The 26,176-nt window shown below is 44.2% G+C and overlaps 1 long non-coding RNA gene across 1 annotated transcript; it reads left to right on the plus strand.

Moving 5' to 3' along the window:
• The first annotated feature begins 314 nt into the window (after positions 1 to 314).
• Positions 315 to 7,654, plus strand: LOC118620827. Its single transcript, XR_004957541.1, has 3 exons — positions 315 to 470; positions 7,020 to 7,102; positions 7,550 to 7,654. It is a non-coding gene; the product is annotated as an uncharacterized LOC118620827 (long non-coding RNA).
• The last annotated feature ends 18,522 nt before the right edge of the window (positions 7,655 to 26,176 follow it).

The following is a 26,176-nucleotide window of genomic DNA, read 5'->3' on the forward strand; positions in this document are numbered from 1 at the left end:
TCTGACTCTGCAACTCCTGCATAGCCATCCCACCCAACAGGGGTCAACTGCCTCCCAGCAGAAGAGAAAAGGAAAAAAGACAACCAGTATTTATAATATTTATTAAGTCTCTGCGGAGGCAATCTAGACAGTTGTTTCTAACTTTTTCATTGACGTCAACACACACAGAAAAGTGCAGAAACATAAACATACAGCTTGATGAATGATCACCAAAGAGATGCCTGGGTAACCACCCATGGCCAGAAAGAGAACAGTAAGCTGGGAATGTTTTAATATGCATTTTTCTCTTTGATTCCTCAGACCTATTTGGTAATTATTAGTAAACCTGGTTTACGGATGATGAAACAGACTCAGAAAGGTGGATTGGCGTGACCAGCATCCCACAGCTGAGAAATAATAAAGCACAGACTGACTCCCACTGCTGATGCTGGACCTGGAGAAGGAGGGATGTGGCCACCTGTCCAGATGAGGTGGGTAGAAAGGCATCCTGAGCAGAAGAAACAGGAGAACAGGTGGGAGGCAGGGCCTGGGGCCAGGTAGTTCAGCCTCCCTGGAGCACAGGGTCCTGGGAGGAGAACAGTGGTTGGAAATCGGGCCAGAGTTGGTAGATAGGCTCACAAACCTGGATGTCATTCCATATCAGTGGAAGAGCCACTGACGCTTTTGAGAACTTTGTTTTAGAATTAAATAACTCATTTTAAACTGTAAGATCCTACCAGGACGACCCTACCAGGTTGGCAGAAGGTTCAAACTCCTATTCCTTAATGAAGGTTTCTGGAAGTCTTGGAAAGTTGAGATCTTGGACTTCAGGGAATTTGATTTTTTCAGGTTAGAAGGAGTAGGAGGGAATGACGAGATAAGCCCTGAGGAGGCTGGCCAAGCGCAGCCCACGGCTCAGGAAGGCTGACAGCAGGTCTGTGCCTCCTGCCAAGAAGACCGTGGCTGCTATAAGCTGAAAATTGGACATATTGTCGTAGCCTTTCAGGTAAACGACTAAAGTGGTGCTAGTAAAGGAAAATGTCAACCTTCAGCCAAGTCTCTTCAAATTGATACCAACCAGTGAACAGGCAAGATGTATTACAGCAGCGTGTGCACGAAGCTGGGCCACATGGCCGGGGGCTCCCATAGTGACCGGTTCTCTTTCAGCCAATGTGGAGATTAGTCACTTTCCATGCAGATTGAAGAACTGACCTAACAAAGGAAAGAAATAAACAGGCATTTCTTTGACTATGCAAAACACAGGGACCAGTCACACAATAGTTCTGGTGTGTTTAACAGTGTACAAACTGTGGGAGTGAGTGAAGACCAGCCAAAGGAGAACAAGCGAAGGTTATTTATCCAGAGCTCGCTACAGCGAGGGAATCAGCCACTGTCACGCAAACTTGGCAGAGACTCAAAGGCAGGCAGAGCAGAGGGAAGGCTGCAGGTGCGCCTGGTGGAGGCTGCAGGTATGAAAGCTGGAGGCAGCTAACTAGACGTAGGATGTCCTGTGTGATTGGTTAGGGACGCGTATTTGGCTTTCTCTGGTTGGTCCTAAGTTGGAAGCAGGACAAAAATGAAAGAAGCTGTCAGTTGTTCAGCAAGTCCTGGCCATTTGAGGCTAATTGCTATAGAAGTTGTTGCTTCCTGGATTGTTACTAGAGATAGAAGTTTGGTTTCTCATAAGTCTGACATAATAGACTGGCTTCCTGGGCTGTTTATTGTAGATAAGGGGTTGATTTCCTGGGCAAGTTGCTATAGGTTGTGAGTTCTAGTTTGATATGTAGTCTGGCCATCATCTATTTATATATTCAGTCTCTCATAATGAAGTAGGTGAAGAAATTACTGTTTTTTAAGGAGTGGGCAGGGCAATAAAGCATATGAGTGGCTCTGGGAGAGCACTGCATGATGGGAACCGTCTTTGAGAAATAATACAACTTGATTTTTCTTTTCCTTTTTTTCTGTTAATCATCACTGGAGGATGTTTTTCCCATTGATTTTTAGAAAGAGTGGAAGGGAGAGAGGGAGGGGTAGAGAGAGAGAGAAACAGTGATGTCAGAGAAACACACTGATTGGTTGCCTCCCACGTGTACCCCAACAGGGGCCTGGGATCAAACCTGCAACCCAGGTACATGCCCTTGACTGGGAATCAAACCTGTGACCCTTTGGTGCATGGGCCAATGTTCTAACCACTAAGCAACACGGGCCACTGCAGGTAAATGTATTTGTAAACATATATAGGAGCAGAATTGGATAATAGAGAAATTCCCTTCCCTTGGGTGGAGAATGTCTGTCCATTGTTATCACAGTAATTTATAGCTTTCATGGTATTTCAACTCAAATTTCAATGGAAGTTTTATGCAACTTTTTTTTAAGAAAGAGAGGTCTAGGGTTAGAGAAATAATCTAACATTTTAAAATATATTATAAAGCTATAATAATTTGCAATGTATATACTTTATATTATAATACTATGTAATACATGCTATTAGATTTTATAATGTAGAACAGTGTGATAATGGTATTCAACTAAACAGACAGATCAAAGGAATATCATGTAAACTTCAAAAATAAACTTTATTGCACAAAAAAGTTAAATATATGATAGACATTTCTTTGGGAATCGATAGGTCATTTGGGGAAAATCCTATTAGCTAGTCACCACAAGTCTACACCAAAATAAATCCCAGATGATTTAAGATTTTAATATATATTAAAATATAAAAAAGAATAAAATGGAATTAAATCAGTAGTAAACACCTGGATAGAAAATAATATTCTATACTAAATGCAATTAAAGAAATAAAAAAATGAACAGATTTTGCTAGGTACAGTATTAAATTGCTGTAGATCAAATATGAAAATAAACCTCTCTGGCTGGTATGGCTCATAATGGTTGGAGCATCCTTCCATGCACCAAAGGGTTGTTGGTTTGATCCTGGTCAGGGCACATGTGGGTTTGATCCCAGTCAGCGGGCGTACAGGAGGCAACCAATTAATGTTTGTCTCTTACATACAATCAGTTTCTCTCTCACGTAGATGTTTCTCTCTCTCTCTTTCTCTCTCCCCCTTCCTCTCTCTCTAAAATCAATAAAAGCATATCCTTGAGTGAGGATTAAATAAATAAATAAATAAATAAAACCGATAACCAAAAATAAAACACTGACAGACTGAATATGCAAATAACAAATGTGACACAAAGTTAAAAGCCTTTTCATAAGAGTTCATAAAGTCAAAAAGAAAAACCACTAAGACCTTACCCCTTAAAAAATACACAATCTAGCCCTGGCCGGTTTGGCTCAGTGGTTAGAGTGTCGGCCTGAGGTCCAGAGAGACCCGGGTTCAGTTCCCGTTAAGGGCACATACCTTGGTTACACTTTGTCCCCGGCCCTGGTTGGGTTGTGTGGGTGGCAACCACTCGATGTGTCCCTATCACCTCAATGTTTCTCTCTCTCTCTTCTTCCCACTCTATCTGAACAAAAAATGGAAAAATGTCCTCGGGTGAGGATAAAAAAAAAAATAGACAATCTAGTGAATAAAATTAGTGAACATATACATGGAAAGATGATCAAACATAGTCGTCAAGGAAATAACAAATTCTTTGTCATTTTAGCCAATTAATTTTTAAAAACCAATTAATATAAAATTTCATTTGTCTTAAAAATGAAGCAATATTTTTAGATATCTGTCCTAAAAAGAAAATAGTGCTAAAACCTGAGAAAGTCTTGATGCACACAGTAATACATGTTGGCAAAAAGCCAACATGTAAATGAACGAGCAGATGAACTCCCAAGAGAAGCTTGGTTAAGTTAATGGAATACACCAGCTCAATGGCAGAATAGACATCTATTTAACTTATTTTATTTAAAAAACATGTAATGAAAAATTGATTTTTTGTTAAGAGGAGACAAAGTCAATGGTGTGTTACCCCTGGAATATTCCCAATGCTTAGCACAGTGGCTGATCCATAGCAGAGATTCAATAAAAACTTGGTAAATGAATGAAAACTGTACACACACAATATGATTTTTGACCATGTGAAACCAAATCTACTTATAGGGGAAAAAAAGAAAAGAAATATACATAATGGTAGGAGTATCACCTCTTTTCTTTCTTTCTTTTTATTTTTTAAATTAATTTATTTTTATTTATTAATTTGTTTTTGTTACAGTCACCTCTTTTCTTCTACTTTTCTATAGAAGAAATGAGGCACTGTCCCAAATATTGCATGAAATATACTTGTTGTTGTTTGTCAAACTCCAGACATACGGGGTATCCTATATTTTTATTTGCTAAATCTGGTAACCCTACTAGACATCAGATGTGATATCCTTACAGTTACTTTTTAATTATAGTTAATTTTTGAAGTCTGTTGCACTGAGCAATTTCCTTGATGAGCATTTAATACAAAGTATGTGGTTAGTCCAGCTGGTGTGGCTCAGTGGTTGAGCATCGACCCACGCACCAAGAGGTTGCCAGTTCGATTTCCCGGTCAGGGCACATGCCCAGGTTGTGGGCCAGATCCCCAGTGGGGGATATGCAGGAGGTGACCAACCGATGTTCTCTCTCATCATTGTTTACGTCTGTCTCTCCCTCTCACTTCCTCTCTCTGTAAAATCAATAAAGGAAAAAAAAGTTAAAAACAAAACAAACTATGTAGTTATTTTTCTCATATATAATATGTGTGTGTGAGCAAGCACACATGCTCATATGATCTGTCTGTATAGAGAAAAAAAATCACCTCAAATTCCACTAGCCAGGTAACCATCACTTACATCATACTGAAGGCATTCTATACATATTTGCGCATATACATTTATGCATGTAATTTTGCATGCATGTGGAATCATACCATATATGCTTTCCTGTAATCCTGCTCTTTGCTGTTTACATTTTTCTTGACTGCCAATTTCACTGCCTACCCAAATCTTACTTCCATAAAATCTCATTTACTTACCATTCCCAGCGGGGACACCAGTACACGGGCTACATATGCAAATGATTAACTAGTAGTTTGATGTTTTTATGGCAAACCACATAGTGAGGGCTTACAGGGGGCCTCACTTGAGAGGGATAGTCTACAGCCCATTATTTCAGCCCTCAAGGAGTCTTGAAACAGACACACAATTTTGTGAGAAATACATTCATGTTGATTGTATTTACTTAGTTCATCTCACTTTACCAATACAGTTTCAGAAACTTTCTAAATAGGAAAACATGAGACAATGAAGATGGCTATTTGGGAGAGATGCTGATCACCCAGTGCCATCCTGACAGCTGAGTGCAATATTTATTGAGCAGCCCTGGCCGGTTTGGCTCAGCGGTTAAAGCATCGGCCTGCGGTCCACAGAGACCTGGGTTCAGTTCCCGCTAAGGGCAAACACCTCGGTTGCAGTTTGTCCCCAGCCTGGTTGGGTTGTGCAGGAGGCAGCCACTCGATGTGTCCCTTTCACGTCGACGTCTCTCTCTCTCTCTCTCTCTCCCTCCCACTCTATCTGAACAAAAAATGGAAAAATGTCCTCGGGTGAGGATAAAATATATATACATATATATTTTTTGAGCAGCTGCTATCATCCAGGCACAGAGTTAGACACACAAAGATGATGAAGGCCAAAAAAATGTGCCCCTCACGCAATATAAAATGAGTTAGATGGTCATCCATGATTCTACCACTCAGAAATACTGCTATAAACATTTCAGTGTATGTCACTCCAGATACCATGAAAGCCAACACATACGGAGCGCTTACAATGTGCTGAGTTTGTTCCAAGAATTTGCTGTTGGCTCATGTAATCCTCAAAATAGTATGATAGGTATTGTTCTTGTTTCTATTGTACAGATGAAGAAACTGAGGCAAAGAAAGATTGTTTAACTTGCCTCAAATTACACAGCTAAGTGGCAGGGCCAGTGTTTGTCAGTAGATGAGGGATAGCCTGGCTGGTGTGGCTCAGGTGGCTGAGCATCAGTCATCCCAGTCACCAAGAAGTCGCTGCTTAGATTCCCAGTCAAAGTACATGCCCTGGTTTTGGGCCTGACCACCCACTAAGACGTGAGCAGGATGCAACTGATTGATGTTTCTGTCTCATAGATGTTTCTATCTCTCTCTCCCTCTCCCTTCCTCTCTTTCTAAAAAGTCAGTAAAAACATATTTTTTTTAAAAAGCCCTGTCCGGTTTGGTCCTGTGGTTAGAGCGTCGGCCCATGGACCGATGAGTCGCAGGTTCGATTCCAGTACCTTGGTTGCAATTTGTCCCCGGCCCCAGCTGGGGTCGTGCGGGAGGCAGCCACTGGATGTGTCCTTTTCACATTGATGTTTCTCTCTCTCCCTCTCTTCCTCTCTCTCCCTCCCACTCTATCTGAACAAAAATGGAAGGAAAGTCCTCGGGTGAGGATTAAAAAAAAAATGTATCTGAAACACAGATGCTAGCCCTGGCCGGTTTGGTAGCAGTTGGAGCATCAGCCCATGGACCGAAGAGTCTCACATTTGATTCCCAGTCAAGGGCACATACGTGGGTTGCGGGTTCAATCCCTGAGCCCAGTAGGGGTTGTGAGGGAAGCAGCTGACCAGTGTGTCTCTCTTACATTGATATTTCTCTCCTTCCTTCCCTCCCTCCCTTCCTTCCCCTCTATCTGAAAATCAATGAAAAAATAGCCCCCGGTGAGGATTAACAAACAAATAAACAAAAAGAATAAATGAAAAAAAAAAAAAAAAGGTGCTAGATAGCTGGATCACATAACATTGTTGGGAAGACAGATTTTGAAGCAAATCAGTTAGGGTGTTTATTATGTGCTAATCGCTGTTCCGTTTTACATATATCGGTTTATTTCATCCACCAAGCCAGCATGCACAACTTGTTTCATCCAGAAATGTTCAGTGACCGGAAGTGATCATAAGGAACTTAAAGGGTGGTGGGATGCCAAGGAGACCCGGGACTGCCCTGCATTTCATCAGAGCTTCTGTCAGTGAGTCCACGGGGTTCAGCCTCACCCAAAAGCGTGATTGCTTAAATGCAACTTTTCAAGTCTGCTTTCTCCACCTCAGATTTCATGGTCATGACTGAATGAGCTGAGCTCTGAACCCATCTCCAGGGAGTGTCGGGCATGACTGATAAATACTAAGCACAGGTGAGCAACGGTCCCAGATTTGAGATGTATAATTTCATCCATAGAGCAGGAAAAAAACGTGAACAGTTTCATTCCAAGGCATGAGGTGGCTTCCTGTTGGTAGATTCTCGGTTGATGAGTGGGAACCTTATAGAACAAGGTTGTCAGCCTCGGGAGAAACGAGCATGTACTCAAAGAAAGGCTGTCCGAGAGGGGGCGCTGTACGGCTCCCGGAGTCCAAATTCACCCTGCGCGCAGACAGGCGCTCCACGACCGTGATTGTGCGAGGGCACAATTTTAATTTGCTCTCATCCTTTTGTTCCTTTTGGGCAAAATTAATCCCAGAGTTTATATTCACGTTAGAATATACATTTCAAATATACCTATAAAGCCATAGGCATAATGAATTCAACATGCCCACGTCTTAGTCATTCTGCACACAAACTGTGTTTCATGATTTGGTTCCAGCCTTCTTGGGATTTCCAGTAGGAACAGACTTCAGACTTCCGGGGACATGAAAAGGATGGTGACAAGAAGTTTCCAACACTGCTCCGTTTCAAACACTATTGCCCCGTAGCCAGAGAGTGCCAGAAGGTAAGTAACAAAGCCAGCGTGTGTCTGCGGTGAGAGGGTGGACCCGGTGCGGTGATCGGCAGGGGCCACCTGCCCTTGCTGAGCTCCGCCCCCTGGCCTTGGTGTGCCCTGTGAATTGTGACTGGTCACTGAGCACAGGTGCTGTGCACGGTTCTGCATTTCTTGGGATAGCCCCACCTGGCAGGTGCCTGAGAAACACATTCTTCAGAGGGGTCGGACTGGCCACTCATCTGCGCTCATTCCCGGGGAAAAAGGAGCGGCCTTCCTTGGAGTCCCAGCGTGCACAGGAACTTCAACAGCTCCGTGAGCTCAGGTTCCCCCAGGAGTGTTCTAGAAACTTTTTGTCTTGACCTCCCCTCCTCCAGGCCCCTCTGGGAGAAGCTTCCACGGGGTGGGCAGGGCCTGTTTACTAGGAACCCTAGCCCCAGATCGCCAGCCATCAGAGCCCATGTGCTTGCTCCAAAGTGGGGTTCACTCATTCCATTTCAAGCTGCAGGACAGTCTCGCCAATCTAGGGGAACCTTTAAGAAGTGGGGGCAGGGAGGGTCACATTTTGAACCTGGCTCTGGCTCTGCAGCTTTCTCATGAATGCCGACCGATTGTGCACGAATGTGGCCAGGACACATGCTTTTCGTTCAGAATGTTCACATGAAATGTAAGGATCTCTTGTTCCCTGTAACATTAGACGAGGTTTCAGAAAACAGGACCCATGCTGAAACCGCCGGCCAGCAGCGGGAGGCGGGCTGTCTTAGAAGCAGATGGAACAAAAGCTTGGGTTCCCGAGTTCCTAGGGTGAGACAAAAGGGCACGATGTCAACTCAGGACCACCCAGGGAAAATTAAATACAGATCAACTTTTGATGGCTTATGTTAACAGAGAGGAGATAGAGTTTTGATCTCGGGGAAAACAAACATCACAAACTTTACCCATAATCACTGTTTATCACATACCTACCCTAGAGTAGCAAGAACTGCTAAGTAGCCACAAACACACAAGTGGAGGCATTCTGTCACTCAGCCTGTGCTCCTTGGGCTGGAGAGCTGGTGGGCCACCAAAAGGAGCCTCAGGGTTTCCCAGCCATTGAACAAAGAGGATAAATGGGTCCCACAGGGGTCAACTCCCCTTTTACAAATCCTGCTTGGGACCAGAGGCCACCCTGGCTTTGCCCTGGAATGAGGGGCAGCCCACCCACCACCTGCCACCCAGCCTACCTGCCACAGTGTACTCTGTCACCCTGGGCTCTCTTTCACCTGGGGTTACAAGTGGAGTGACCCTTTCTAACTCCATTCTCAACCCAAATATTTTTTAGCTATTATTTTTAAATTATTATTACAAAAATGGTCACAAATAAAAGTAGAGAGCATGGTACAGCAAACCACAGATTCAATATTTATCAAGATTTGCCGCCCTGGCCAGTTTGGCTCAGCAATTAGAGCATCGGCCCACAGACCAGAGAGTGCCAGTTTCGGTTCCCTTAAGGGCACGCACCTCTGTTGCAGTGGGAGGGAGGGAAAGAGAGACAGAGAGAAATATCAATGTGATAGAGCCACATCGACAGGTTGCCTCCCGCACGACCTGACCTGGCCAGGGACGAACTGCAACCAAGGTACATGCCCTTGACCAGAATTGAATCCGCGAATCTTTGGTCCACGGGCCAATGCTCTAACTGCTGAGCCAAACCAGCCAGGGCGCCACTGGAGGATTTTAAGTAAGTTTCCGATCTGCAGGATTTTGGTTTGGGCATCTAAGTGGATGGTGCTAACATTTATTAAGATGGGAGAGATGGCCAGGCCAGTGGCTCACTGGTTGAGCGTCGACTCATGCATCAAGAGGTTCAATTCCCGGTCAGGGCACATGCCCAGGTTGTGGGCCCAGTCCCCAGTGTGGGGCATGCAGGAGGCAGCCAATTGATGATCTCTCTCATCGATGTTTCTTTCTCTCTCTCTCTCTCTCCTTTTCTCTCTCTAAAATCAATAAAGAAAAAATATTTTTAAAAAAAGAGATGAAGGAAAAACATGTTAGTGAGGGGGAAGATTAGGATGGATAAAAAGTTCTATTAGACCTCTAAAATTTGAGATGTCTATCAAACAGTCTTGGAGAAGTCCAGTAGGTTACCGAATTTATGAGTCTAGTGTTCAAGAGGAAGGTTAGAATTAGAGAGATAATTTTGCAAGTCATCAGCGTATGAATAACGTATTCATGAGACAGGATGATACCACCAAAGGCAAAAATATAGAGAAGAAAAAGCTGGGCGGGCTGTGCCAAAGGAACCAAGAAACGGTGGTGCTTCCGAAGGAAATGGTCCACCACTAAACGCCACAGTGAGACCAAGGACTAATCTCCGGTTTGGACAGATGAGGGTCGCTGGTCATTTTGACACCCGTCATTTAGTTGTGTGCTGGAGATGGACTCCAGGGGTGGTGGTTAAGTTCAGCAGAAACAGCAATTCTGGAGAACTTTTGCTGAGAAAAAAAATAGAAGCAAAGAATTGGGGCAGTTGCTGGAGGGGAAAGGGGGCTCAAGGATGTTGTTTGGGTGCTTGTTTTGTTAGTTTTAATGATGGGCTAGTCTCGGGTCTGTTGATGGAACGACCTAGCAGAGGGAGAAATTGATGAGACCAGAGACAGAAAGGAAGCTACTAGAACAAAGTCTCGCAACTACTTTGCAACCTCTTTTGGGGATGTTTAAGCACAGCGCTCTCTGAAATACGATGAAATGAAGTGTCTGGACTATTGAATGGACACTGAAAGCTAAGTGTGTGGAAGGTGGGCTGGGAGGGTGGGGTCAGATGGAGCAAGGCAGAAGGAAGGGAAACTAGATTCATTGGCAGTAACTGTGATGAGCAGACATGGGAACTTTGTGGTACTATTTTTTTTTAAGTTTTCAGTATTGATTGTCTTTATTTTATTTTATTTTATTTTATTTTTAAATTCTGGTAAAATATACATAGCATAAAATGTATCATTTAACCATTTTTTTTAAATATGTTTTTATTGATTTATTTTGAGAGAGAAAGGAAGAGAGAGAGAGAAATAACCATGTGAGAGAGAAACATCGATGGGCTGCCTCCCTCACACCCGAAACCCGGGCACGTGCCCTGACCCGGAATCGAACCAGGACCTCTCAGTCCACGGGACAACACTCAATCCACTGAGCCACACCCACTGGTCTCATTTAACTATTTTTTTAATGTACGATTCAGTAGCATTAACTACATTTATAATGTTGTGTAACCATCACCACCATCCACCCCGGAACTTTTTCATCTTCCCAAACAAACTCTGTACTCATTAAAATGTAGCTCCCATTTCCCTTCTCCTAGTTCCTAGTGACCTCTGTTCTACTTTCTGCTATGAATTTGCCTACCACATACCTCCTGTGAGCAGAATCATACAATATTGATCCTTTTGTGCTTGATTGATTTAACATGTTTTCAAGGTTCATCCATGATATATGTAGCCTTATTAGAATTTCATTCTTCTTTACGGTGGGACAATATTCCATCATATATTAGAAAACTCAAGGGGTTCGCTGCTTGAGGTGCTGTTCTATTCAAGATCAAGACATGGTTGTCATTCCTTTTATTTATTTGCAGCAAATAAAGGAGACAGAGGATTCGCATCTAAAGCTCTGTCTAGCTGAATGAAGGCTTAGCCATTGCTTATATACACAATTTGGTTGATTACATGTTGATTTCTTCTTGGCAGCTGGCTAAACTTATCCATCGGGTTATACTCAAGCTCATCAGGTTATCAGCTGCATCTGCAAAAGACTGTGCTACATTTTAACATTTAGTAAGAACAGCATTTAGTAAGAGCTGCCAAACCTTGAGATCTTTGTCTTTAGTGGTCAGCCTCCAAGTCTTGGAGCTCCTGTTTTTGCAGAAGGGAATCCGTTCTGGAGGACAGGGAAGGCGATGGGGAGTCCTCTTCTTATGACTGACTGCAGGGGGAGGAGTGCTGCCTTACTGCGGGGCCATGGTTGGGTGTAAATGCTGAACACGTTTGCCTGTAAATGAATCACCACCTCATTTAGATCCTTTTGAATCGGAACAGCACTTTCCCTCCTAAAATTGTGTTGCTCCGGAAAGAGTGAAAACCTGACTTTTCCAGGCAAAACCAAGTCATCTAGTAAATCACAATACTATGATCATTTGCTATTTTGGACATGCTAAAACTTAACACTTTAAACGCTGGAAGAAAAGTTCTCATGATAATAGACCGGGCTAGGAAAATTATTTGGAGAAAACAAGCAAAACAATGGAATGACAACAGTTTTTGTTGTCGTTGTTTTTAATAACCCCAATTTCCTGCACACTGCTCTACGGGAAACAAGATAGTCTCTCCTTTAAGGTATGAAAGTATATTGTGATCCAAAAATAATGGGTCTCAGCATTGTTTCAGCGAAGTTTTTCTTAAAATAGAATTTTGCTCTCCTTTTTAAATGTTATGATCTGCATGATTCTATAGAACTTAGTTCCGTTTACATAAATCATCCTGGAATAAAAGGCAATTTAGTGGCCCAAGGGGAAAAAGAAAATAAGTTCTTTATTAATATTTTTGGTTCTCTTCTGATTGCAACAAGCTAATACGAAGCCCAGGATAAATGGCATGATGGGTGAGGGGTTGTGGGGGAAGGTCTCAGACACAGAACAGCCTCATCACGAGCTTTCTTACTGCCAGGCACTGGTAAAGGTGGACCCCGTGGGGGAAGAAAAGAATAAAGCTGCGCACCCAAGACAACTCAGCTCACATGTCCTGAGGTGCTTAAGGAACAGCCAAGTGTAGAAAGAACAATGTCTAACATTGTGTAATGCAAACTTGAAGTTCTCTGAAAATTCAGGAAAGAGAAGGTCTGTGTGTTGGAGCACATGATTAAAGGTCTGAATGAATCTGATGTAGTTTGTAAATTGTGACTGTTTTAGCTACAAGTTATAGAAACTCAAGCTCACCCTGCTTTTAAAAGTAGTGGTCTGGGCCCTGGCCAGTTTGGCTCAGCGGTTAGAGCGTCGGCCTGCGGTCCGAAGAGACCCGGGTTCGGTTCCCGCTAAGGGCACGTACTTCGGTTGCAGTTTGTCCCCGGCCCTGGTTGGTCGTGCGGGTGGCAGCCACTCGATGTGTCCCTTCACGTCGATGTTTCTCGCTCTCTCCCTTCCTCTCTCTCCCTCCCACTCTGTACAAAAAATGGAAAAACATCCTCGGGTGAGGATAAAAAAATAAATAAAATAAAATAAAAAGTAGTGGTCTGGGAGGGGTTGGTGGTTGGATCATGTAATTGATGAGGTGAGAAGCAGGCCCAGGGAAGGTGGGATCAGGAACACCTTCTGGGAGGAGGGAAGAGGTAAACCACAGAACTTATATGCATGTACACTTAACCAATGGACACCGGCAACAAAGCTGAGGACGGGTTGGGGGTATGGGGAGGAGGGTGTCAATAGGGAAAAAAAGGAGAAACATCTGTAACAAAAATAAATTAAAAAAAAAAAAGAAGTAATGTCACTGGAATGCCATCTCAGCTCTGCTTTCCTGAGCTCACCGCGTTTTCGGAAGACAACTGGTGGCATTTGACAGCCGGGGACTGACAGCCGATGGGCCTAGCCCAGGTAGAGAATAGCGCTTCCTTAGGGCCTCAGGGAGGTCCTCAACCTACCTGACTTCCTGCGATTCTGCTTATGCAGACCTGCTCATGTTCCCACCTCGGAGCGGATGGGTCAGAAGAGCTAACGTAACATCCGTCCCATCCAAAATACACAGATGGGAGGTTTAAGAAAGGTGCTTGTTTAAAAGAAAAGTGAGATACTATTGGCAGTAGAAGGGAAATGGATATTGGGAAGAATGTTCAAATTTTAGAGCAGAGAAGAGGAAAAACAAAGATGCAAAGTCTGGAGTGAATGGGTCAGAGTGGGCTGAATGGAAAAGAAAATCCGTGTAGGCAAGGAACGTGGTGGCCGGGAATCCCCTTCTGCCTGGCTGTACCGATTTGCTGGGGCTGCAATAACAAAACGGATGGCGTAAGCCACTGAAATGTCTCTCAGTTCTGGTGGCCAGAACTGTATTTTCAATGGCAATCGTCTCCTGAGCTGTTCACCTTACTACCTCTCAAGTATTCTGTGAATACACTTTATTTTAAATACCATATACCATTTAAAAGATGCTTGGTTGTAAGTAACAGAAAAGCCAATTCAAACTGCCTCACACCCTAAAGGAGATGTGTTTTGAGTCGAGAGTCAGGACAGCTGGTTTCTTTCAGTCTCCGGTGATGTCCTCGAGGACCCACTGTCTTCCAACCCCTCACTTGCACTCTGCAGTATCGGTTTCACCCCTCACTCCGGGCCCACAGGCTTCCTGATTCCAGCTGAAAGGGACCAGGTCTCTTCTGGGATCTGTCTCAGGGGAACGGAGCAGCTTCATTCGCAAGAGCCTGGCAAACCTCTTTGCAGAACTGGGGCATGTGTCCATCCCTGGCCAGGAATGGATTTTTGTTGAGGAGTTTGGGCCTGGGCCACGTGTTTTTCCTAGAATCAGGAGGGCAGTCAGCTTGCAGGAAGCACGTGAGCTGCAGGGAGGGGGTGTGGACACCTGAGTGGGCCCTGGGCAGCGTCGTTACAGGAAGGGGGAAGTGCATGGTGTCCAAGGCAGCGATGTGATAGCCATGGAACATGAGAGCTGAAGACGTGACACCAGGCAGTGATCTGGGGGGGGGGGAGAGGGGTGGTTGAAGAGGAGGGGGAAAACCTCACATCGTTGTTGGAGGTACCACATTTGCAAGTAAAACCTAGCTTTGGTGGCTTTCAATAGAGTTAAAAGGTTCACTTCTTGTGAGATATGATTCTGATTTTGAGATGGCCATAGAAAGAAAAATGTCACTCAATTTATACTTTTCATTTCTATCTTACATTTGTCTGTGTTATCTTTGAAGGTTGTAAACTTGATGCGGAAAGAGGTCGTATATTTTTATAGGATCGTGGCATTTAAAATGTCAAGAAGCCAAAAATAATTAGGGTACCATTTAGCCTGTGAATTTTAATGCATGTTCATCACTTCTCTTCAACAGTTTCTCTCGTTTCACACATATACATAAATATTAGTGATCCCCCCAACCCATTCACCCACCCCCGGGCACACACGTTTAGTCCTAGGAAAGACGGGGTCTCAAACACGCACACTTCTTTATGGAAACGTTAGATCAAAGAAGGCTAATGTAATTACTGTTTACTCTGGAAAGAATGAAAAAAGCGTCTATGATGTAGAAGGGTTATTGGTGATGTGTTCTTGAAAAAATGTCTGCTTGATTTGTATCTCTGTGCCGCTCTCCACGGCGGAGGTTTGCTCGCCTCTCTGCAGCGGACACACTCCCGACCCGGGTTTCGGGATTCATGCTCTTCCTGGTTTAAACCGCAGCTCCCAGAAGGCAGTGCCTTCTAATGTCATGAGAGGGAGGGTTTGTTAGACATTCTGCACATATCATATTTTGATAAATTAGAGATAATTGTAAGCAAAGAAGAAAAACGATCAAATTCACAAATTATGCTACTGGGTAGCCCAACTATAATTATTTTTAATATAAGCATTTTGCCTTGATTTTTGCATTTGGTGAAATAATATATGGCATGAAAATAGGACTAGCAAGCAACATTTCGTGTGTTCCTTCCAACAAAAGCAGAATGAGAAAATAGATCTGAAAACCCTTTGAAAATCCTAGAGCACTGTACAGATATTACTGTAGTTGATTTTCTTATTTAAGATTTACTTAAAAGAAAAAAGATTTAAAAAAGAACAGCAGCCCTGGCCAGTTTGGCTCAGCGGTTAGAGCATCAGCCTGTGGACTGAACAGTCCGGGGTTCAGTTCCCACTAAGGGCACGTACCTTGGTTGCAGTTTATCCCCTGCCCTGGTTGGGGGTTGTGTGGGTGGCAACCAGTCGATGTGTCTTTCTTGCATCAATGTTTCTCTCTCTCTTTTCCTCCCTCTCACCCTCCTGCTCTATCTGAAGATAAATGCAAAAATGTCCTTGGGTGAGGATTAAAAAAAAAAAAGAACAGCACAAGTTAGCCCGTTTTCTTCCTTGACTGGCATTCTGAATGCATTAGAATGATCTACTTTATTTTCTAGATACTTTAACGTGTTCAGATGGATGAATGCTCTCACAGTTAAAACCATGCTCTTCTTGCCCTGGCTGGTTTGGCTCAGCGGTTAGAGTGTCATCCTAAAGACTGAACTGTCACGGGTTAAATTCCTGGTCAAAGGCACATACCTGGGTTGCAGGATCAGTCCCCAGCCCCAGTTGGGGTCACGCGGGAGGCAACCAATTGATGTGTCTCTCTCACATCGATCTTTCCCTCTCCCTCCCTCCCACTCTATTCTAAAAATCAATGGAAAAAGATAAACAACAATAACAAAAAGCAAACAAACAAAAAATAAAAAATGTGGTCTTCTTTCAATCCAATTTTTTTAAATGGGCAAAAGGCTTGAATAGGCATAAACATATGAAAAAGTGGCCACCTAGGAAATGCAAATAAACCCCACATTTATCTACCAGTACATACCCAACAGACTGGCTAACACTGATAAAGCTGCCAATACCGAGAACTGGCAAGGATATGGAACCCTGGATTTTCACATGTTGTCAGTGGGAGTGTAAGTTGCTACCTTTTGAAAAGCTATTGGCAGTATCTACTGGAGCAGAATTTAAGCGCATCCTGTGACCCAACACTCCCAGGTGTATACCTGTGGTAGGCAGAATAAAGACCATTCCCCTCCCCCAACGATACCCATGTCCTAACCTTGGGAACCTGTGACTCTTACCTTACGTGGCAACAAGGTACGTTGCAGATGTGATTAATGTTACAGATGGGGAGGTTATCCTGAAATAAAATTCTTAAAAGCCAAGAATCTCTCCCACTGGGGCCGGAGAGAGATGCTACAATGAGGGAATACTCTGACACGTGATGGCAGGGGGATTTCAGGCTGTCATTCAGCTTCGATGATGGAGAGAGTCATGAGCCAAGGAATGTGGAGGCCTCGAGAAGCTGGGAACAGCCCTCTGTGATACACCGGGAAGAAAATGGGACCTTAGTCCTAGAGCAGCAAGAAACTGGACTCGGCAACAACCCGAGTGAGCCGGGAAACAGCCCTCCCATAGAGCCCACAGAGGGAGTGCAGTCCTGCCGACGTTTGATTGTAGTCTGGTGAGCTCCATGCCAGACTTCTGACATGCAGAGCCTGGAGGTAATCAATGTATGTTGTTTTAAGCTAAGAACTCGGTGGTAATTTGTTGTAGCAGCTATAGAAAACTAATACAATACCCAACAAAAATGTGCACGGTGATGTTCACGGCAGTATTCTTTATGCAGCGTTTACAGCAGCATTATTTGTGGGCGTCTCCCAGGTGGCCACTGACAGGCCGGAGAATGCACGGGACTGGCTGGCAGTGGGAGAGGTTGGCACAGTGGCAACAGGGTGGGATGGCAGCCCGAGATGAGTCTCACAACGTGGGTGGAGGTGGGGTATAGGCAGAGACAGACTGTGTGGTTCTATGTATAGAAAGTTCAAGACCAGGCAGAACTACGTTCCGCTGACCAAGGTCAGAACAGCGACTTGTCTTTGCCGGGAAAGGACTGAGAAGAGGTTCAAGGGAAACTGTTGGAGGAGAGGGGTTACTGAAGAAGTTCTATATCTTGATCTGGATCGTGTTTTTAGGGTGTGTTTACTTAGATGACTGGTGGGCTTTTTTTGCATACATGCTATACTTTATTAAAAGTTCACATACCCAGCCTGGCAGGTCTGGCCGGTGTGGCTCAGGTCCCATTGAAACTCTGTCTCCTCCTGAAAGTCCTCCCAACTGCGAACTATCCTTCCTCCTCCTGATTCCTACAGCATGTACCTAGACACCTCTTAAAGTACCTGCTGTTTTAAATCTCTATTTCTTTTATTATAATTATTGGTGATTATCGTTGTTTTCATCTTTTCTTCTTCACTAAATTAAAAGCTTCGGATAGGATCTATGGCTGATTGTTTTGCTATTCCCAAGGACATTGTATCTCTTCACATTTACACCAGATAGTAATAGTTAGTACGTTCTGGCTGTTCAATAAGTATTTCTCCAGTAAATTAATAAAAGGAAGACTAACTGGACCCAACAGGGTAACATAAAATAGAGTCCCACAGTCTGAAACAATGGACATGTCTTTTTTTTTTTAATCCTTACTCGAGGACATTTTTTTCACTTTTGTTCAGACAGAGTGGGAGGGAGGAAGAGAGAGAGAGAGAGAGAGAGAGAGAGAGAGAGACATCGATGCGAAAGGGACACATAGAGTGGCCGCCGTCCACACAACTGAAACAAGGGCCGGGGACGAATCGCAATCAAGGTACTTGCCCCTGACTGGAATCGAACCCAAGACTCATTGATCCATGGACTGACGCTCCAACCGCTGAGCCAAACCGGCCAGGGCACTCTCTGTTACTTTCTATGTGTTTTTGAGCAAGTAATATTGCCTCCTCAAGCTAGTTCTCATATCACTGCATGGGAGACACTGATTCCTCTATGGCTGTTATGGGGGTGCTGTGTATATATCCTGAAGCTGATTACTGTGATATCTTGTTATATATTACTATATTAAATATGAGATATTGCCCGGCTGGTGTAGCTCAGTGGATTGAGCTTCATCCCATGGACTGAAAGGTCCCAGTTTGATTCCCAGTCAGGGCACAGGCCCAGGTTGTGGGGTTGATCCCCAGTAGGAGGTGTGCAGGAGGCAGCCGATCGATGGTTCTCACATCAATGTTTCTCTCTCTCCCTTCCTCTTGCTCTAAAAAAATGAATGAAAAAAACATTTTAAAAACAAATAAATAAAAATGAAATATTTACTGATTAGGTATGGTTAATATGTAATTTAAGACAGTTAATGGATTAAATATAAATATTTTAATATTATATTAAAAGTTAAAATAGATTACTAAAAGAGAAAGTAAAATAAAAATTATATAAAGCTCTGCTACGTGCAGCTCTATACTAAATTATACGTGCTTGTTGACAAAACTGAAGGGAAATGGATAAATAAGAATACAGTCGTTTACTGTTGAAGCAGTTAGGACTCTGTTATTGGGGGAGCTGAACTTGAAGTGATTTAGTCCAAAAGGAATTTACATGCCCCCAGATCCCAAGGAAGGGGGGAGCCGCGGAGCTTCAGACGAGCTGGAACACCCCTGGCCGCTGGACATTTGCTCCAGGAGTTTCAACATCCTCAGGGGTCTCTCTTTCTCCTTCTTGCTCTTTTTTTGGGGGTTAATCCTCACCCCAGGATATTTTCCCATAGATTTTTAGAGAGTGGAAGGGAGGGAGGGTGAGAGAGAGAGAAACATCAATGCCTCCCACACAACCCTGACTGGGGCCGGGGAACGAAACTGCAACCCAGGTACATGCCCCCTTGGCCAGGAATTGAACCCGAGACCCTTCAGTCAGCAGGCCAACACTCTAACTGCTGAGCCAAACCAGCCAGGGCAGGAGTCTCTTTTGATCTCTTGATCCTGCTGTTGGTCTCATTCCTGTTCGTTATAATTGGCTCTGTCTACATGTAGAAAATATGGCCTCCCCAAGTCACACTGAACAATTTCTGCCTCCAAACAGGGCCTCCCTATAGTCCCTATTCCCAATCAAGGCTGCTGTTCAGCCAGCAGGCCCTGCTTATGCTTAGTGACGATCATCCCTGGAATCAGGATCAAATCCCAAGGAAGGGAATCACTGGTGTTACCTTTCATTCAATTAACCGCAGGCAGGAAGCCAGGTCACATAAGGACACGGCCATGCTTGCAAGAATCGTGGATTTGAAGTGATGGAAGCAGTAGTTCCCAGGAACAAGTTTGGCACTGGGGGGGGGGGGGGGGTGATCAGGTGGAGGGAGGTGTAAAAAAAAAATACACGTCTGCTGTATGTTATAGATTATATTTTCCTGACTGTTAAAATATAAATTTTAAAAGAAAAAGAAGAAAATTGTTAGTACTAAAAGTCATCTTTCTCAGTTTTACTTCTACTCTATCTTAGAGTGTGTTTCAGCATCTCTGTTCAGTTTATGGTTCGACATGGTCACCACGGATTGGAAGTCCTTACAGAAATGGATGACTGGTGTCCAGCTTAGTGTTACCTTCAGCTCTTCTCTGGTTGAGCATAAAAATAGTTCACCCATTGGATGTTAGAACAGGTTCATATTTGATATATCTAATTTGCTTCAAGATTTTCAGCATTTGGGTTAAATTTCATTCACAGTTATACCCACACTTTAATGTCCCCAAGGTACTAACCAGAAAAAACAACACCCCCACTTTGTCACACAGATACACCTTGAGATCCTCATATTTCCCCTCAGTATATACAGATAACATTTTTACAAAATAATTTGCATACAAGTGTAAAGAATCTATTTTAAGGTCTTCTGTAAAGTCTTTTAGAAAGAGCTTCCAAATTCTTTCTCTTGAATATCTCCTAGTAACAGGAGCTAATTTGACTGCTGAAGTATCATTCACCAAACAGATGAGAAGAAAATGATTAATTTCCGGGCATGTTTAACTTCATAGAATCTTAGCCTCGTAATTGAGTGGTTGATTCCCAGTTCTTCCAGGTGCAACCACGCCATGGAGAAATGATTTTAACAGATGAAGATTTAGTGAGGGCTTAATAAAATGTTCAGGCCCGCTCTCAAGATTCTCCCAATTTTCTATGTACTATTAAAGACCAATACATGTCCAGTGGTTGGAACGCTCTGGCCGTGCACCTGGGGACAGACATGATTGTCTAACAGCAGGATCTGCCTAGTGTCCAAACAGCAAGCAAAGATAGACATGACCAACAGCTGAACAGAACACTCCCAGGGTAGCAACCATGATCCGAAGTAAACCGCTTCCATGGGGACACAAATCAAAGACACTTCCAAAGGGTGCTCAGGGCTCAGGTTCCAGGAGAAACTCTTGGGTTGTTTGTGGTTCGCTTCCTTCCTTGGCTCCTGGTGTCAGCGATGAGTCTGCGTTCCCGCCAGCCTCTAGCGCCGAGCGCGGCAGAGAACTCCCAGTTGCATGTTGCTAGTTTTATTGTTTTTATTCTTTATTGTTTAGAGAGAGAGGAAGGGAAAGGGAGAGAAATATCGATGAGAGGAAACATTGATTAGCCGCCTCCTGCATGCCCCCCACTGGGGATTTGGCACACAACCTGGACATGAGCCCTGATCGGGAATCGAACCGGGGACCTCTTGGTGTCTGGGTTCATGTTCAACCACTGAGCTACACTGGCTGGGCACATGTTGCTAGTTTTAAAAGAAGGCTATCCTAAAAAACAAAGTTAAGAAGCAAAAGTTAGCCTAGCCGGTGTGGCTCAGTGGTTGAGCATCGACCCATGCACCAAGAGGCCGCCAGTTCAATTCCCAGTCAGGGCACATGCCCAGGGTGTGGGCCCCATCCCCAGTCGGGGACATGCAGGAGGCCAGTCGATGTTCTTTCTCTCTCTCTCTCCCGCCCGCCCTGTCTGAACAAAAAATGGAAAAATGTCCTTGAGTGAGGATAAAAAAGAACTCTGCACTGGGATCATTTGATTAACGCCGGGCCACAGTGCCATTCCTGGGGCACTGGCTCGAGTCCATCGGGCTCCCGTACCTTCCACGCCGCAGGGGCCCCGCTTCTCCGCCGTGGGCAGAGGTGCCTGATCTGTTCCGCGGTGAAGCGTGCAGCCCTCAGGGCACCGCGCCCTCCCCTCGCCGATTCCCTTAGTGTCTGGGAATTAAAGTCATTCATCTTTCTCTTCCTTTTTATTTCCTAAGTGGCAAGGGCCCTACTGGCACAGTGATTAGCAATTTTAGCCTTAAAAAAAAAAAAGAAAGAAATTCAGGCACAGAGGCAAGAACACAGCCGCACAGAGCCCGAGGACCCGGCCTCGCCTTGCTTTCCATTCAGTTGGCAAACAACGTTCCCTTTCGGAGAGACTGTCCCTCCCACCCGGCCCCCCGGGCCCCGAGCATCGGCTCTCTTCCCAGGTCGCGTTGTGTTTTCCGGGCTGGGAGCTGCTGTCTGCGGCCGAGCAGCCCCGCGTTGCCATCTCTCGGGCTCCGCGGCACCCGGCACAGGGATCCCGCGAGGCCCAGGAATTCCTCGTAGGACCCACATCAAAAGGTGTATTATCCCAGTCGAGGATATGACGGGTACATAAACAAGTATAATCGAAAGTAAAAGGTGGGAAGTGACAAAATAAATATGAAGTGACACGGAAACAGGGAAGAGGGAGATTCGTTCCAGCTTGAGGGTTCAGTGGGAGTTCACGGAGGAGGTGTGGACGGGAGGAGAGCGAGGACCCGGCACAGGAAAGGCAGGGGGCACGAGGACAGTCTGAGGACCTCGGAGGGACTGAGTGTGACCAAAGCAGCTGTTCTCAGGTGTGGTCCTCAGACCATCAGCGTCAGCATTACAAGAACTTGGTAGACATGTAAATTCTCAAGCCCCAGAACCACTGACTCAGGAACTCTTTGGTGGGACCCCAGGAGGGTCGGATATATCCAAGCCTGAGAGTCCCTCACTGATAAAGTCACATGGCACATGGGGGTACATGGAGCAGGAAATCAGCTTTCAAAGAATGTATACTCGCCCTGGGTGGTTTGCTCAGTGGTTAGAGCATTGGCCTGGGGACCAGTGAGTCGCGGGTTCGATTCCAAAGGCATGTACCTCGGTTGTGCTTTGTCCCCGGTCCTGGTCAGGGTCATGCGGGAGGCAACCAGTCGATGTGTCTCTTTCACATCGATGTTTCTCTCTCTCCCTCTCTTCCTCTCTCCTACTCTATCTAATGATAAATGGGAAAATATCCTCAGTTGAGGATTAAAAAAAAGAATGTATACTCTGCTGCTGCTTGGTGGAATGTTCTAACATCTGTCCATTAGTTCTAAGCAGTTTATAGTGTTTTTTAATTATTATTATTGTTGAAAGTATTACAGATGTCCCTCTTTTTTCCCCCATTGACTCCTGCCTCCCCACTCCTGTCCGCCCTTCACAACTCTGTTGTCTGTGTCCATTGGTTATGCATCTGTGCATACAAGTCCTTTGGTTTATCTCTCCCCTCCCTTCGCCCCTTCCCAAGTTAAGCCGAATAAGCCAGTCAGAGAAAGACAGTTCCACAAGTTCCACATGATCTCACTTATTTGTGGACTGTAATGAACAAAATATAGAGTTTTTTATTCCTTTGTTTCCTTTGATCTTTTGTCTAGTAGCTCTATCTCTCATTGAAAATGGAGTATTGAAGTGTCCAACTATTGTTGAATCATCTTTTTTCCCCTTCATTTCTGTATTAGTCTGGTAGGGTTGTTGTAACAAAACACCAGACTGGGTACAACAGAAACCTATTGTCTCACAGTTCTGGATGCTGGAAGGATTGGTTTCTTCTACGACCTCTCCCTGGACTTGCACACGGCCACCCTCTCGCTTCTTCTTCGTATGCTTGTCCCTCTTTTGCATCCTTGGTGTCCCCTCCCTCTTATAAAGACGCCAGTCAAACAAGATGAGGACATACTCTAAAGGCCACATTTTAACTTAATTACCTCTTTAAAGACCTGTCTCCGAATATGGAGTTGCATTCTCAGATACTGGGAGTTAGAGCTCCAAATACACTTTCGTTTTTTGTTTTTTGGATGGGGAGACCATTCAGTCCATAACAATTTATAATTGTTACATCTTCTTGATGGATGGCTCTCTTGTCACTAGTAACATGTTTTGTTTTAGAGTCTATTTTTGTCTGACATTTGTATGGCCAGTTCAGCTCTCTTTTGGTTATTAATTGCATGGTTTATCTTTTTTCAGACTTTTAATCTCAACCTATTTGTGTTTGAATCTGAAGTGTGTCTCCTGTGGATGGCAAATAGTTGTATCCCTTTTTTAAAATCCATTCTGCCAATATCTACCTTTTAAGTCAGTTATTTTCATGGTGGTATTAAAATGAACATCTTACTTTGTAACAATTCAGTTTGGATTAACGCTAAATTAATTTCAATCATATGAAAAACATGGCTCCTGCCCAGCCGGTGTGACTCAGTGTGTTGAGCATAATCCCATGGACTGAGAGGTCCCAGTTCAATTCCCAGTCTGGGCACATGCCGGGGGTTGCAGACTCGATCCCCAGTAGGGGGCGTGCAGAAAGTAGCCGATAGATGTTTCTCTCTCACATTGATGTTTCAATCTCTCTCTAAAAAATCAATAAAAACACTTTTAAAAAATTATTTTAAAACATTGTTCCTAAGGATCTCTTCCTTTCCCTTCCTTTGTGCTGTAATTGGCACACAAGTTACACTTTTATTTTATATTTTTATATATATTTTTTGTTAATTCTCACCCAAGAATATTTTTCCATTGATTTTTCCATAGAATGGAAGGGAGAGAGAGAGAGAGAGAAACATTGATTGGTTGCCTCCCACATGATCGTGACCAGGGTTGGGGATTAATCCTGCAACCCAGGTATGTGCCGTTGACCAGGAATCAAACCCTAGACCCTTAGGTCCGAGGGCCGATGCCCTAACCACTGAGCCAAACTGGCCAGGGCACAAGTTACACTTTTATATGTTGTGTGCTCATTGACACAGAATTATAATTATTGTTGTATGTAGTTCTACTTTAAATCTAATAGGAGGAGAAGAGTGTTGCAACCCAACATAAAGTTATGCTGCCGGCCTGTGTGGCTCAGTGGATTGAGCATCATCGGATGGACTGAGAGGTCCTGGTTTGATTCCTTGTCGGCAAGTGGCTCAGTCCCCAGTAGGGGCATGCAGGAGACAGCCAATCGATTCTCTCTCACATGTTCCTTTCTCTCCTTTCCTCTCTCTCTCAAAAAAAAAAAAAAATTCAATGAAAACATACTTTTAAAAAAGTTATGCTGTATTTAATATTTACCTATGCAATTACGTTTACCAAGGTACTTTATTTCTTCATGTGGACTCGTGTTACTATCCTGAGCCCTTTCCTTCCAACCCGCCTTTACAATTTTTTAAAGAACTCCCTTTAGGATTATCCTAGGGAATTGCAGTGGTACACTAGAACATAGACCAGTTTTCTCATTCCCTTTATGCAGAAGAGAATGTTCAGAGGTCCTTTCTCTGTCATTCTGGCTTCCGTCCTTCTGTCCTGCATTTGGAACCTGTGTGGAAGCTTGACTCCCTCTTCACCGGTGTCCTCATGGCCTGGGGCAAGGGCCTGGGCCCCTTCTCTGAGCTTCACCTTCTCTCTCGGGGTGTGGATGCTGATGCAGAAAATAATGCCCAGGAGAAGGCTTGTAAAGCATACAATGCAATGCTGACATCAGTTATTCAAATCTAAAAGGGTGGACCCTGAAGGAAATAGATGAAGGTTTCCTCGGCTCTGTGCTGAGGGCGGTACCACACCCCTCTCCCCCGCCCTGTCTTTCAGGCAGGGCGGGGCCCACCTGAGTTGATTTGGTCGTCCCCTCGTCTGAACCAATTCAAGACCAGCTGATATGGTGGCAAGAGCATCAATTTTAAGGTCAAAGATAACTTGGTCTAAATCCAGCCATGCCATTTACTACGTTGTCCCCAGAAAGTCCCTTACTATCATTGAGATTCCGTTTATTTATCTCTAAAATGTGGGTAATAATATTGACCTTGGGAGTTCCTAAAAATATGAAGTAATGAATGTATTTGAAGTGCTCAGTATACTGCCATGCATATAATTGGTGTTTCAGAATAATTATGCCTCAACATTATCCAGGAAAGATGACTTATATAGCTTTGTCTATAATCTTTTCCTTTATTAAACACACCTTACTCCCTAAAAGTTTTTTTTTATATCTAACCTGAATTCCAGACTATATTTAACGCCTTTGTTTGGGCCCTAGCCGGGAGATGGAGGGAGTGTCTGTGACCTTGCTACGTACCTTGACCCTTTGCAGCCTGTTTTAGAGCCATCTCTTGGCCACGTTATCATCAATCCAGACTTCTCTGGTCAGCCTGCTCAGCTCTCAGCCCCTTTATTCCTCCTTTGATGCTTCTTTGCCCTCTTTTGTCGTTCTCTTTCTTCCATCTCTTCCTATGTGTATCAATAGGTGTATTTTGTAGGTCAATATGCTATGAAGGTCAAGGTCTGTGTCCCTGGACTTGGATTCAGCTGTCAGCCCTCAGCCTCTAACACGATCCGAAACACGGCTGAAACTGCACTTGGAAGCAGAGACTCCAAGAGAAACAAAGGCTGCATTTGATGGGCAACTGGGACAGCTGGAGACGACTGAAGCTGCCTCTTGAGACCTGTTTCCCGAGGTCAACAAACTCAGGAAGTAGTGAAACCGGACAACAAATGGGTCCAGACCGCCTGTCACTACTTGAGCCAATTAAGCAGAGATGAGGTTGAATCATGTATGAGCGTTTAACCGGCAGCATGGAGAACAGCGGGTCATCTCTGAAAAATCTGCTCCCCTCCCTTGATAGCTGGTGGCTTATATTGGGTAGCTCTGGGGGGAAGGGCAGGTGGGTGAAAAAGGG

The sequence above is a fragment of the Molossus molossus genome, unplaced genomic scaffold (assembly GCF_014108415.1).
Source record: "Molossus molossus isolate mMolMol1 unplaced genomic scaffold, mMolMol1.p scaffold_m16_p_8, whole genome shotgun sequence".
Taxonomy (NCBI): Eukaryota; Metazoa; Chordata; class Mammalia; order Chiroptera; family Molossidae; genus Molossus; species Molossus molossus.